Below are 7756 nucleotides of genomic sequence, written 5' to 3' on the forward strand. Positions count from 1 at the left end.
GTCCATAGCCACTCTGGAGTGGAGGGAAATGAAAGAGCGGATGAGTGTGCTAGGAAAGTCTCTGAGCTTGATTTTCAGCGAGTAGTAGAGCACATAAGCATTCGTCTTAACGACCTGTGCACTCCAATGGACTTGAGAGTAATCGCGAAAACTAATAGAAGTTGATCTCTGACTGCTAACTCCTGCTAACTGCAGTATCTCCAAAATGCTCTGGACAAAACTGAATCTTAAAAGGACAAAATGTCTACTTGGATTCAACACATCAACTACCAGCGTCCTCAAAGGTATTATAACAGGTCATTGCACTCTAGGCACCCTAGCGAGTAGATGGGTATACCTTACAATGACTTTTGCAGGAGTTGTGGAGATGAAGGTGAAATTGAATCGCTCTTCCGTTCATGTCCTGCCAAATAACTTGGCGATTGTTTCTTTGAAGAGCTGGGAAATTTGCTAAATGTCATACCTTCTTAAAAAGATCTAAGCGGTTTAACCATCTTAGTTAGGGCATGGAAATCAAGCGCAGGTATCACAATGGGCCTTAGGGCCACGGAGTGTCTTATCATAGACAAGCAACCTGGCTAGCCTAACCTATCCAACAAGTGCTATTTCTATTGAAAAATTTATAAAACCCTAATCATTCAAGTCCACTTGTATAGAGATTAATTATGGACGAGGTTTCTTACAAAGATGAGATTGGTATGAGAACAAAGATTAAAAGTTAGGTTAAGTTAATTAAGGAAGACAAGAGAAAAAATATTAGGAAGCAAGAAATTTTTTCAGTCCAGAAGAAAAGCAATGTTAACAAAGTTCTACAATTACGTCAGATCAAAACCAACTTCTTTAAAATTCTTTGTGATCCGAGTAGCGGCACCACGTCATGGGCAATTTTCCGCACTATTTCATTTATGTGCAACAAACTTCTAGATAATAATTTCTTGTTGTAGACTATTTTTTGTTAAACTTCGCGTCTCATAAGATTTAAATATATCCAAGAGGTCGATAACTCTATAATTCCATTATCACCAGACAAAACCATCTTGATTTTGTGACTCTAAGGCAACCAACTTTGCGGTTACTAAAAGCACTGATAGAAGTCCATTTACCTACGAAACTTTTGGCGGTTATATTAATTTTCTTAACAGACTGATTTTAGCAGAGGCGAACTGCTCAAAAACAAATTTTATGATATCGAGCATCTTCTCACTTAAGAGATAAGATGTTCGAGAGAATAGTAGAACTTCAGATCTCCTGGTGCAAAATTTAAATTGGAAAATGGGGAGCCGAATGGTGTTCTCTATGGAAAGCGAATAAAAACTAAAATAATGGTTTGACTTTTGGGTTCAAGATGCCAATCAAGTACTTTGCAAAACCGTTGGAGACGGGTTTTCAACCTAACAAAGTCCTAACAAATGAACAACCAACCAACTGAATATCAGTCCCACTCGAGCCCCCTTGCTACTGCTTTTGTGCACACAATCCGCACTTCACGTCAAGAACGAAGGGATCGTAACGCATTAGGTGGAGATACGCGGATCTAACAGAATTTATTCATCGGACTAACAAGCAGTTCAATTAGATGGAGATTTGAAAATTTAGTTAAACGCGAGTATATAAAAACATGCAAGCAAGTAAATAAAAACATATAATGGGTTATTTCGAGCTATAGGAAATTTTTTCAAAAAAAAAACACACGTAAAATTCAGAAAGGGGCATGAAATTTTTATTTAAATCGATAGTACAGTCCATATAATTTAATGTTTGAAGATTATTTCATGCAAATGTTGACCGTGACTGCACTTCAAATGGTCCATCCGCTTAGTCCAATTTTTTCATACTCTTTCCAATGTTTCGGCCGGTATCTCACATATAAAGGCTTTAATGTTGTCTTGCAATGGGTTAATTGAAGCAGGCTTGTCTGAATAGACATGAACTTTAACATAGCCCCACAAAAATAATCTGAAGGCGTTACATCACACGATTTGGGTGGCCAATTGACAGGTCCCGAAGTGAAATAAAATGTTCACCGAACTCGCCTCTCAACAAGTCCATTGTTACGCATGCTGTGTGGCATGTGGCATCGTCTTGCTGAAACCACTAGTCATGCAAGTCAAGCTCTTGCATTTTGGGCAAAAAAAAGTTGGATATCATTTCACGGTAGCGCTCACCATTCACAGTTACGTTACGATTCGCAGAATCTTTGAAGAAGTACCGTCCAATGATACCTCCAGCCCATAAACCGCCCCAAACTGTGACCTTTTCTGGATACATTGGTAGCTCTTGCAATTCTTCTGGCTGATCTTCACTCCAAAATCGACAATTCTGTTTATTCACGTACCCATTGAACCAAAAATGAGCTTCGTCGCTGAAAACAATTTTTCGATAAAAAAGTGGATCCTCGGCCAACTTTCCAAGGGCCCATTCACCAAAAATTCTGCGTTGCGTTCTTGCACCAGCTGTATTTTGAAAGGCTTCACACCTAAATCCTTTCGCAAAATTGAGTAACAGAGGCCCAACTGCTGCGAACGGCGACGATCGATAATTGATGGTCATCATTAACACTGGCCGATGCAGCTGCGATATTTTCTTTAGTTCGCACTCTACGTAAGCGTGTGGGTGGTTTGAGGTGCAATAATGTAGTTCTAAATTGAGGTTCTAAAGTTAGTCACAATAGCTCGAATAGCCGCTTCAGTGGGTCGATTAAACTGACCATAAAATGGAAGAAGCGCGCGATAAACTTTCTTGACAGAACACGCATTTTTATAATAAAATTCAATGATTAGCAAGCGTTTTTGGTTTGTGAGGCGACTCATGGTTAAATTATAGACCAAACTGAAGACGTTCGACAGTGAAACAAAACACGAAACGAGCGTCAGCTGTTTAAACCAACTGTTTAAAAAGATAATAGCTAAAAAGTCCCCCGTTACTTAAAAAAAAGTAAATTTTTAATTCACCAGGGGGAGGTACAAAGTAATTTTTCTGAATTATTTTTATATAGGTCACATTAGACTCCCCCTAATTCAAAACAGGTGATGTAAGTTTATCCTCCATCGAAAAATCAGACCTTATTAATTTACGCTTCCCACCTTTCGACATCTCTGCGAAAATCTGCTGCTTGAGGCTTAAACTTTTATTCGCAAATCATAAAAAAAATGTTGAAAGTGAATTAACTCACAATTAAATTATCTCAAACAAATTTCCAAATACCCACAAGTTTTTTCATATCAAAATCACTTTTAAAACCATTCACCTTAATTGTGTTTAGTGTGTGAACTTACTCGTGAGCTCTTTGAGCGCTTCACTATTATGGCAACAACAAAAGCTCAAGCGATTAACGGCACTTCCATTGGAATCGCTGCATTTTGAAGTCAATTAAAAACTCATTGCAATTTTACAAAATACAAACGCATCGTAAAATGCTCAATGATGCTATTGCGTACACTTTGGAAGATTTCGCATGAGGAAAGGAAGTGCGCAATGGCTGCTATGAATGTGAATGGACGGTAGACCAGAGCCACTTTTTAATTTTTTCCCCTAATTGAAAGTGGGCGTTACTGGAACTTTCAAAATTAATAGTGCTGTGTGATGAAATATTCGGACAACTTACAACTTTGTTATAGCAGGCATATATTGCGAAATATAATTTCGTTTTTAAACTGTTACAAATTTAAAAGTTGCTTCATAACCCGGTTTGATGTATTTTTCTTCTATTTTTCGGTGGAGAAGTGTTTAGCTAATATCAGAGATTAAAGTTGAATTAACTATGAAAAAATCGACACTTTTGTTTGAATACAAGCATGCAACTTCAACGGTAAATTGTGCAATATTTTCTCATGCCTATAATAGAGTTACCTGTACAGTTACATATTGCTAGAAATACCCCGCAGAGAAAAGCAGAAGTAGTAATGCATACATTTTAAAGCAGTTCAGATACTGGTATTTAGCAGAGAAGGTCCTATATGGCGTCCCTTGGAGTGCTTAAAAAAATATTCTGCGAAAGATTTTTGGACCTTGGCACGATGGTGACGGCGAGTATCGCAGGCGATGGAGCGAGGGAACAACCAACAGCTGTATGAGCTTTACAACCACATCGACATGGCACGGGGAATAAATATCCAGCGGCTCCCCTGGTCCGAATGGATACAAATGAAATGGCTCCGGTTTTGTATTCTATGTTTACCAGCTGGCGTCGTAGAGGAAAGGGAGGCCCCCTCTGCGTTGAAAAGAGCAGGTGATGAAGGATTTCACTTCAATTGGTGGAGCGAAAGGAGCGAAACAATTATTGCATAGTAGAACTTCACATTCTTCACATATGGTTTTAGTACGCCTTTCAACGCTTTTGAAGCGACAGCCAGCGCATCGTCGTCTTGTGCTTCCTTTGATTGGTAGATGAGTAGCGGACTTTCCATAAGTCTTTTTCTTTTTGGAAATGTAACCAGACCTTCCACTGCGAATATTGGCGGCCGTTTTCTGACCTTCGGCAATCAGCTCCTCTGCAAAATTACTATAAAATCAATCAATGGCATCTTTTGACGACGTAGCTCTGAATATCAAATCCATGAATTCACAACGGACATCATCAAAAGTCGATAAAAAATTTTCTTCCACCACTTCTTGGATTTTCGGTTCAAATCATATAAGCCGGCCATTTGATCTGCTCTATCGACTCCTCCCATAATTTCGTGATAAAACTGTATCATCTTAGGACATGGTGTAGGTATTATTTGGCCATCCCTCTGCTTTTTTCCTATGATTCTCATTTCATCATCGTGGCAGTTGCTTAGGAGAATAACTTCTTTTGTATCCAGCCATTTCGTGTACATTAGTCCAGAGCTACTTGTATTACTGAGTCAGATCGTCCGATATGTGAAGAAATGATGGGGGCTCGTTGAGCTTGAACAGTCTTTCGTGATTGCAAATTTTCATCAGGTATTGACCAAACCGTAACATTTTCAAATGTCGACACATAATTATTTTCACCACTTTCCGTTGATTGCGACTCATCATTTTCAGAAGAAGTATTATTTCCGTTATCTCCGCTAGATTTTTCTGATAAGAAGCTTTCCTCTTCATAGGGGTCGTAATTATCGTCACTGCTGTCTGAAAAATCGACGTCACCAAGGTCACCAGATTCGTCATACTCCATTAGCTGGGCCAAGAAGAGGATATCATTTAATTTTCTCGTCATATTTCAAGGTTTTTCTAAATCAAAACAGGTTTATGATTAAATATGTTAAAAAATTCGAAATGTTAGAGACAGAGACAACTTCTTTGGCAAATCTGAAAATATCCTCCAGTTTGAGGGAACGAATTTTACTCATTATGACATCATAACACAAAATTCGTAGTATTGCTCTAGCAAAGGCAGGAAACTCACAAGAAAAATTTTCAGTGCTTTCCACCTGCTCTAAGCAAGACAGGCAAATCGGGTCTTCAATGACTCCGATAGTGGTCTTATGCTCACCCCATGGGTTGAGTCCAAGCTTTAGTAGGAACTTCGACAGTTTTTTGTTCGGGCTTATCACAAAACACTTTGCAGTTCTGCAGCATTCTAGACTGGACCATCGCTCTTTATGTAAATTGCATGCATAAGCCCTGATCAAATTCTTGATTCCTGTGGAACTGATTCCGATTATTAGCTCTGGTCCCTGTGGGGTAACTGCTGATTCCCAATTTCATTTCCTTGGTGTCCGCGGTGTCCACTTCTTCTTGATTGGCGCGATAACCGCTTAAGCGATTTTGTCCGAGTTTAACAAATGCGCGACAGTCGTTACTTCCTCGTGTTAACCCACGCTAGTTACACTCACAGAGGGAAGCCAAGTCCTTCTCCACCTGATCTTTCCAGCGCAAGAGAAGGCCTTCTGCTACCGCCAGCTGGTAGCCGCTGGATCTTCATTCGCTGCACTATGTCGTACTAAAACTCATACAGCTCATTCTTCCACCGCCTACGATACTCGCCGTCCGTAGGGTGTAAAAACCTTCCGCAGAATCTTTCGCCCAAACACTCCAAGGAACGCCTCATCGGATATTGTCACCGTCCACGCTTCTACGCTATACGATACGACGGGCATGATGAGAGCCTCGTAGAGAGAGAGATAGAGAGGAAAGGACTTTACTACCCAATTGCCTACTCAGTCCAAAGTAGCACTTTTTGGCAAAAAAGATTCTACATTGGATTTGAAGGCTGACATTATAATCAGTGTTAAAATACAATTTGCTATCATTATTCAGACAAAACACGCCTTGGTTGAGTAGGAAAGTGAACTGGTAGTATTCCAGTTCATAACTAGTATTTTTCCCTGCAGGGAATGTCCTCGCATGCTTATATGTATGTGTGTATGTACAAGCACTGTTGTACAATCGCATCGCGTTCGCCATTTTTCATTTTTGGCTGTCATAATTTGCAGTGATTTACGTTCATGGCAGCGCACTTCGCTACAGCGCCATTACATAGAATCGAATTCGCTCAACCGCAACAGCGACTTCTTTTCGCCCCTTTTTCATATTTTCGCATTTGTTCTCACACACAGCGGGAATTCACTGTGAAATTTTTGTCGGTAAATTACGCGTAAATTGAATTATTTTGTGCACTTGCATGCCGGCAACCGAGCGGCTGAGTTCAAGCATTCAGCCATTGTCACCACTACCAGCTGGAAAAATGTTGCATGACACAGTTGTCAACTCGCATAGTTGGCAGCGAACAGGTGACAAAGGCAGTTGCTATTTAGCAAAATTTTGGCGTGGGCAATTAATATTTTCACATGTTTAAACTGTAATAAATCATTGCTATTCGTTTGACTTTTTGCGCACCTTTCTGTTAATTGGCTAATAAACGATTAAATATTTGTTAAGCGGAGATTTCTATAGAAGTGAAACTGGGAATAGTTTATTGTAAAAATTGTATTGTATTTTTCTGTTTAGAAGCCGAAAATCTTAAATGGAAATAAAAAGCGGAAAATGGTCTTAATTTTCGTGAAATTGGCCTCAGTTGCCAGGTAGCTTTATGGGATTAATGTCGGTATATGATATGCGTAATTTAGAGGTCAAATTTGCACACACTCTTACATAAACATACATATATGTAATAACATACATATATATATAATATTATAATAGGCGCTTACACCTTTTTGGGTGTTTGTCCGATCTCCTCCTCCTATTTGTGGCGCGCGTCTTGATCACACACTCTTCACACTCTAGAATCAGGATGCACTAGCATTTCGATACGATGCGTCGAAGGTTGGCCTCTAAATGCTAAATTGCTTTCGTTTTATTGGTGTAGGAATGTGAACCTACATACGACAGCATCCGATAAAACGTTGCTCGGAGTGTTTGAGAGAAAGGCCCCTATTATGAGTTGGATTCGATCTTTGATATGATCTATGATCTGGTTGTTGAAGATCGAAAATCGAATGTCAGTTTAGTATTATGAGCGGTGCAACCCTGTCGGAATTTTCGTGGTATACCGAATTTTAAGTCGAATGCAATTTTGCTTTCGATCGTTTAGCGTATTGTGGAAAAATTTGTAAAAATGTAAGTTGTTTGCGATTATTTATTATTTTATAGTAACCAAATGATAAACATATATATTACTAATTTTGTTAATTTTATGCAGGTCGAAAGTCGTGAGTAGCAAACAGCAATTTGAAAGGCTGGTTGCATTAATGGAAGAAAATGCACAATTCGCAAAAGGGATTTGCACCAAAAGCAGCAAAAAAAGACAAATTATTTTCATTGTATGATCACAAACCTAAAATTT

The sequence above is a fragment of the Anastrepha ludens genome, chromosome 2, assembly GCF_028408465.1.
Source record: "Anastrepha ludens isolate Willacy chromosome 2, idAnaLude1.1, whole genome shotgun sequence".
In the NCBI taxonomy this organism is placed as follows: domain Eukaryota; kingdom Metazoa; phylum Arthropoda; class Insecta; order Diptera; family Tephritidae; genus Anastrepha; species Anastrepha ludens.